The following is an 8,168-nucleotide window of genomic DNA, read 5'->3' as shown; positions in this document are numbered from 1 at the left end:
ACTGGAGAGCTCGTAGATTATAAGTAGATTACAATCGTCTCTTGTTAGAGTTGACTTCAAGACTCTTATATGAAGGAATTTCATTCCGTTATTCCAATCCTCCCGTATTTTCCAATCTTCGACAGTCTTATCTCTGACATCCGTGATTAAGGTATTTGACGAGCAGTAAAATGTCTTTCCTGCCACTCTACAAACGAGATTCTATAAATGAGATTTTGCAAACACACACACACACACACACACACACACAATTGATCCGTTCGTTAGATAATCTTTGGACGGCGCGATGCAGCTTGTTCCGTCATGTCGCGTTGATCTCGTCGCGCGATATTTATTCGATTATTATCCGCGCCTACGCTTGGACGCGGATTTTTTCGTATGCGATAAATGTCACGGTCTTTAGAAAAAAGTGTTGAGCAGAAAGATGTAATTGAAGATGTGTTACACTGTCGTCGAAATGTTTGTCGGTGGCCTTTTGTTTTATGCAATATCGAAGACAAAATTAACTTAAAAATTAATTAAAATAAGATGAAATCTTAAGTAGAGAATCTCAGCTCATATATCGCGCGCGGAAGTGGCACGCTATAGATTTTTCTCTTCGATATTCGTTGAAGTATACAGACGAGCGACAAATGTCTCCATTATGGGTCGTCTCGCGAGAAGAAACCTTCATTAAGAAGCTTCGACGCGGAATAAGTCATCGTCGGGGCTGCTTATGGTTGCGTGGCGCATAAACAACGATGCCGAGCGAGAGACCGTGCTCTCGTCGTCTATCTCGTTGCGATCTCGTTGCCAACCGTTTTATTCCACGACGGTACAATGGTACCGAGATACATCCGCGTGCCTCTCGTAGGGTGGGAATAATGGCATTGTTCCTTGCAGCTGAGAGGTGTAATAGCGTGCGCATAACGCTCTATGCAGATACCCATCCCACATAATCGACGTATTTGACACCCACGTTCGCGAACGGATGAAGAAGAACCGGAAGGGATCGCGTGGATGCAGAACGATGTTCAGAGACGCGCGCGGAATTTACGGCACGCCGCCGTGACAATGATCGTCGATCATTGTACGGCGCACGATTGTACGCCACGACAATGATTGTAAATCAGCTTCGTCGCCCGATTTGCCGATTCGCGATACAATCTTTTTTCGAGATCGGGATACAGAGGGACGGATTCAGAGTCGGTTTTTTTTTTCGATATTCGTGTATCCTTAATGTATTCACATAACTGCGCGTACATCATCATTGTGTTGTAATCGTGAGATGCATCAACACGAGAACCGTTTTAAGAACATGATATAACGTCTTGGCGAAAAAAAGAAAAATAAAGAAATCTGGCTGTTAGCGTTCGGGCGCCCAAATGTTCCCATCGTCGCTTCGATTCTCTTCATCATGCTCGTAATTAACTCTTAACCGGGCGGTCTTATGTAAACCCATCCGTGTAATTAGTTACCGAATTGATAATTGCTTGTCAAAACGACCGGTATATTATCGTCGACACAATGCTCCCGCGATTTTTCTCCCAATTATTATTTTTCTCGTATAACGAAATCTGGACATTCGAAAACTGCGTGGCTTTCCATTTTCTTGACTCTCTGTGTCAGTATAATGGTTTATGACAAAGTGAAATCTGTTTCATTGTAAATATTTTATGAAGTATGACAAAAAGTATAATAGACAGCTTACTTTTTCAATGCCTTTCTTCAATGTCTTTTATAATTTTACACGCAACGTTTTCTCGATTGTAAAATTAATTGCAGTTAGAGTCAATTTTATATCGTACATGTACTTGTAACACTGTATCAGCTGCGTTACTTTCTTTTGGGAATTGAAACTCCATTTCTTTCGAGCGACAACAGTACGTTTCATGCGTGTCGATCTCTCGTTAAAGGTATAGCAGTGCAAACCTCTTGCGCAAACCCGTCTTGTTCGACCCGACCGTGAGACCGTGCGGCACCTCGGGGGAAGATTAAGAACGGCGGACCGGAGATAATTAAAAGTCGGCTCGTAAACGCGGTAGGTGCAGCAGTTTTTGCGAAACCGCCGTCGTTAAATTTCGTCGAACTTTGGGGCATACGCACACCGCGGTGCGTAACGCGAGACGCGCCGTCCTGACGCTCCTCCTTCGCTTAATTACTTACCGGCGCGGGGTCTTTCGTAATGCCTCTCCCTTTTCGTAACGAGCAACAACGATTAATTATATCGACGTAATTTTAGCAGCGAAGACCGCGAGCGGCGGACGTTCCCTTGGTCCTCGTCGCTTCGCTAATTGGCGAAGCGACGAGAAGACCCGCGCGATCGTCGCGCGCCACCCCGGCGATATACTGTCGTCCCGTAGCGTCGCTCAAACTTACATTCGACTTAATTAAGTCGATCTCCTCGAGGAAGCCGGGGAGACACGGCCAAGCGGGAGATCCGATTATTGCGCGACATCCCGTTTCGCGTTTCTTCTCTGACACATTACTCGCATGCATGCAAGCGTCCTTGCATACGCACGTGTACGTGACGTGGTCAGGCAGATCGTGCTGCAAATGCAGAGTTAATGTGTGCAAGTTTCCTGTTTATAATTATTTTTCACTATTATGTATCGAAATATGAAAAATGATTATAAATCTTAAACAATCCGCGCATCTTGAGAAGAGAGAAGTATCGCAAACGAGAATTATGTGTAACAAGTCGAAAAAGGTCTTCAAAAATATAAATAGAAATTTCTATTTAGTTTGTATAAGTTTGATTAAACTTTGCAATTTTGTTTCTCAAATATTTTGGTTTTTTTTAATCGCAATATTTTCCCAAATGCGATAAGTTCGCGTTATTACTTTATTCATTGCTCTATAGTAACTGCTTTTTTATACCAAAAAAGAGAACAGCAGAAAAAGCATAAAAAGCGATGGTGTTCGACAATGCGTATCATTCGCAGCTCGTGGAGATATTTAAAGGTCGTTTCGATCGAAGATATTTAATACAATTGAGTAGGCAGCAAAGCGCGAGAGACATTTGCGTGGGGAGGGTTCAGTTACCGTCCCGGGGCTAAGGTTCCGTTCGAGAAAAGCGGAAGTATCCCGAGGTTCTCACACGGGCAAAACGGTCAACGACGATTGCAAAGGTTCTCTCGCATTCTCATGAGTGCATCGTGCGTTCGTTCGCAGGTTGAGGGAAGATTCGAGATTACGTTATTGCGCCCGTGCCAAACGTGACGGAAACGCAGCGATGCATCGAGGTATAAATTCGAGGCTCGGCGGACGCTTCCACCATCGACGATAGAGATATAGCCATCGAAACGTCCCCCGTATAATTATCGCCCATCGTGCTAACGTAATTATCAGTTAACGCACCGAGGGGGAAGAGGAACGAGCCGATATAGGGGGACGAGATGTTCGCGCGCGGAAGGATCAGGGAGGCGCGCCGGGAGGAGAATGTTCGCGCGGTTCCGTCTCGCGGGAATCTAATGGAAACGATGGAAATAATGGCCGACCTAGGCCTTGCCTTTACGAACGATTCAATTTTCCAGCGCGTCCGACTTCCGGCAGTGGTATATAAAGCATCGCGCCGCGCCGCGCCGCGCGTTCGCGCTTGCTTTTCGCGCGGCGGTCGGGCGGCGCGGGACGTCCGATTTTAACGCGTGCGTTCATTACGCGCGGAGCCTCCATTATCCTTTCGAGGCAACGAGGCAAAACCGATACCGCGGCGATTTATGGCCGACGCTATAGCCGATCGTCGTTATGAAATCCCATCGCGTGTGCATCCCTCGCGAGAGCGCGAATAAAGATAATTGATTTTCTCGCGCCCGGATTCGCGCCGCGACCGTCGCTTCACGGCGGATTTCGCACGGGCCCGTCAAAGATGCTTATCTGCAAAGCGCAAACGGCGTGTACAGGGCGTGTATTTTGCTTAACGTTTCAACATTGATATCAGGGGGAAACATCGGGATCACGATTTAGGAAGCTGGCGCAATTCTATCTCGGGGCGAAGCGTTCCGCGGATTAAACGCGCGCGTTGGATGGTCGATTATCTTCTCGGATCGATAAGCACGCGGGTGAAAAATGCCGCCGCCCCGGCTATGCGGCATCGACCGTAAGTGACCACCTTGCCGGCAATCAATGTGGCGCAACGTAACGCGACATTTAATAATCACGCTGATAGATCAGCGTGCGACGCTATTCGCGCTGCACCGTTCGCGTAACTGTGCGGATCGAGCGAACAAAATGTATCGTTTATCGATACCCGTTATCGGCGCGCACGATCGCGGCTCGCGGCGGGGACGAGGATAGAAAGGCGCGGGAGGACGAAAGCGGGAACGATTCTATTTCGCGCTTGATTTGTAGACGCGCATAAATTAATGCGAATTCAGTAGTCGGTCGTAACGAGCTCGGTGAATCAGACGGGGCGGCTGCCGGGCTCTATATCGGCGTTGACTATCGCGGCAGGAATCAGAATGAAGCTGGCGATCGAGAGAACCGACGTGGCGGACGACGGTGCTCCTAATTCCGGCCGTGACTCACGAGCTCCTCGAGGATGCGCGATTATTCGCGAGTGCCCGGAGCCGGAAGGCTTCATCCTCTCTCTCTCTCTCTCTCTTTCTCTCTACGGTAAAATTAACTTGCCTTCGATGCTCGGGCTCGATCTGACCGAGATAAGGGGCGGCAAACCGTGGACGGTCCGTTCATCGACAAACCGCCGATCGTATCCGCTCGTAATGTGCATTTTCGCGAATGTATGCGTGTACGCGCGCGCGGATATATGCACGTGTACATGCACTAATAAATAAATCGACAAGCGCCGTATTCGCGATTCAGTCGATATCCTCAATTCACCGTTGTGACGTGCAGCGGGGTGCGATAATGATACCCGGTAGATACGCTTTCAACGTGCTTTCGAATTTATTTATTTTTCCTCCTCTGCATATCTTTACCTTTCATCAGTTCTCCGAGAGCGAGACGAAAAAGCTTTGGAAAGAATTTCCACTGGGCACATTTACGGAGGAATTAAAAGTTCTACTTTATTTAAGAATAAATTCTCTTAAATAAATGTATTGCAAAAAAATCTAAATTTATTGGATATTATTAATAAATATTACTTTTAAGTCCCACGGCTGAGTTATTAAGCGAATATCATATTATGATGCATTACTAAATGCTGAAGCATTTTTGTGACATTAGAATCTGTCGTATTTTTTCCTTTGGAGAAAGTTGAAAGGCTATTTCTCTCAGTTTTGGCACAATGCTGCTCTCGTTCTCTTTTATAAAAATAAGCCATGCCCTTAAATGTTAAATGCGCGATCAGAGAGCCTTCCCCGGATACCATTATTGCTTCCATTTGGACTTCACCGGATGGATGTGACCGGATTGATGTTATCTCTTCTGCTCCGGAGCGTTATTATTTTGCACGATGCGCGTTGCTCCATTTGGCTTTTCTTCCTGTATTGGAAAGTAGGTTTGAGCGAAAATTTTTTATAAAAAAGCCATGCCCTTAAATGTTAAATGCGCGATCAGAAAGCCTTCCCCGGATATCATTATTGCTTCCATCTGGACTTCACCGGATGGATGTGACCGCATTGATGTTATCTCTTCTGTGCTCCGGAGCGTTATTATTTTGCACGATGCGCGTTGCTCCATTTAGCTTTTCTTCCTGTATCAGAAAGTAGGTTCGAGCGAAAATGCGAGCACGACAAATGCAACGTCACGCGTGGCGTAGCTCTGCTCGAATCGAAAACAAAAGTGCGATGACATTGCACATTGCACATCTCGGTGCGAGGTATTCGCTGAGCAAATACGCAACGCCGTGTATACTTTCGGGTCACGGGGGCAAGGATGGTCGGCGAGGTGAATTCATTTCGATATTGATTACTCAAGCATAACATTAAACCTGTTTAATATACAGAAGTAATATTTCTACACGGTTTTGATACTAATTTGCTTTTGCGAAACTTAAATGACTCGGATTTTCGCAATCCAAGAAAGTCGAATAAGTATGTATAAAAATTGCTTTGCAAGGGATTTTTCTAACAAGCGACAGAGAGACTGCACTCAATTCGTATAATGTCATAAAAATTTGACTTGCTACTCATTTACTGTTATTACTCGTCAAAAACCTAAGCTACCTAAAATCAGGCACTAATTTGAGCGGTTTTAAAATGTTGAACTGTTTTCTATTCATGATATAATACACGTGACGGCTTCCGCGAATTTTTATCTCGCGAATTTTATGCGTCGGCGATTGAAACCTATTGAAGCGTTTAATATCACTGTGGGTTTTTGGTTACGAGCAGGTACCTATCTTTAGAATAGCGCCACGGTCATCGGGGCATACAAATATAGCGCGCTCGTGAATCTCGTGCGAAATTAATTACGCGTGATTACAGATATGCCGAGAGCTTTGAGAGCTCATCTCGTGATGGCTTTGGACGGTGGAATTGTATAACACTTGCTTTGTGTGCTTTGATATTAAACCTAGCTGCATGAAAAGCATGAATTTGCAAAAGAGTTGACAGCGAAAAAACTGGTTGTAAATAATTTTTGCACAAGAATATTTTAAATTATTTTGTTACATGACCTGCATTATTCTTTTTTCTGGATGTAAACAATTTAAATTACCGCGCGTGTTGTAATATATGCGCGCATATGTTATAAAAATATGTTAAAAATCCAATTATTTTTTTAACGAGAAAAATAAAAAAAATCAAGATTTTTTAACGGGCGTTTTCTATATAGAATAGATATTAAATTAAATTAAATAATATACAGACATCTAACAGTTAAAATTCAAGGCACATATTATAAGCATTTTTAATATTATAATATTATACATAATTATGTAAAATTCTAATATTTGCGATGCTGCTCCAGATCAGAAAGGACAACGCACTTCGGGTGTGCAGCAGGAAACGAGTCCGCGGGAAATAATACATTGCAATCAGGGCCCCTTCGTTCCTGTCAATTATCCTGCCTTTTATCGTTATGCGACGTTATTTAGCGCGACTGCATCGGCGTGGCGAGGCGTTTGGCTAAGCTTATCGTTATCGCCATCATCCTATTCCGCGAAAACGAGAAACCGTTCGTTCTTTTCGTGCGACTCTTACGACGCCGGTTCGGCTTACCGTCCTGACAGAAACGCGCGCTCCTTACACGCGCCGAGATGATACTATTAATATGTGCAGTTGCACATTCTCAATATGTAAACTCGATCTAATCAGCATAACTAGCCTTCCAACGTTCCTAACGAGTTTCGTAAAATTCCCACCTCCCTCCTTTCTCTCTCTCTCTCTCTCTCTCTCTCTCTCTCTTTCTCGCTCTCTCCCCTTCGTCTTCCATTCCTTCTCAGTTATCCTCCTACACGAGAAGATCACCCGGAGCGAGGAACTTGAGAATGCGCCCAACCAATCTGGCACTATAAAACTTTAAACTGTCCTGGAAAATTTTGTTATCTATTAGATACCTAGAACTCTTACGCTTAATTGCGCGCTGGACATTCGAGTAATTCCGCGTATTGAATCGACTGATAATCGTTATGCCCGAATGCATTGGTTCGTGGGATTCGATCGGCGAGATAAAGGTTAATCAGGTACAAGAGACTTTTAGAACTGATTTATCGCAGGAAAGTGCGAATTAAAATTGTGCCGTTCAATATTTTTTTTTATCATTTTTCGAACAGGCGCTATCGTAAAGATTGCGAATATGCGTGCCGCAAAATACAGAACTTTTGTCGTTATCGATGGAATCCAGGTAATCCAACCGATCCTGTGAGGCTTTGTTAATCCTGGCAGGATCTTAGGTAGTTTACTAGATACTTGAAAATATCGTTACAAATAAGAATCTTGCACGTGCGTGCATCTAGATACTTCACATCTCGAAACACATTTCACGTTTCTTAATTGGTTTTACGATAAAGCCATTTTTATACTTGGAAGAAAAATAATACGGTACTCGATCGCTACGTTTTTTTGTCCTTTCGCGATACCGCTCGGATTACGCCTCGTTAATGGAAGACGAGGATTATTGTGCGTGTCTTAAAGAGGCAACAGAGGAAGATCGAAGGCGTTCATGACGAAACGCCAAGAGTACGGATCGGTGAAAGTCCGTTAAAATGTCAATGTGAAAGCCAACAGCTAATTAATACTCATTTAATCCGGCTTTTATTTATTTCATATGTTCATCGACGTAATCAT

Source organism: Temnothorax curvispinosus, unplaced genomic scaffold, assembly GCF_003070985.1.
Source record: "Temnothorax curvispinosus isolate PA1 unplaced genomic scaffold, ASM307098v1 QBEX01003805.1, whole genome shotgun sequence".
NCBI lineage: Eukaryota > Metazoa > Arthropoda > Insecta > Hymenoptera > Formicidae > Temnothorax > Temnothorax curvispinosus.
Note: the sequence above shows the minus strand (reverse complement) of the source record.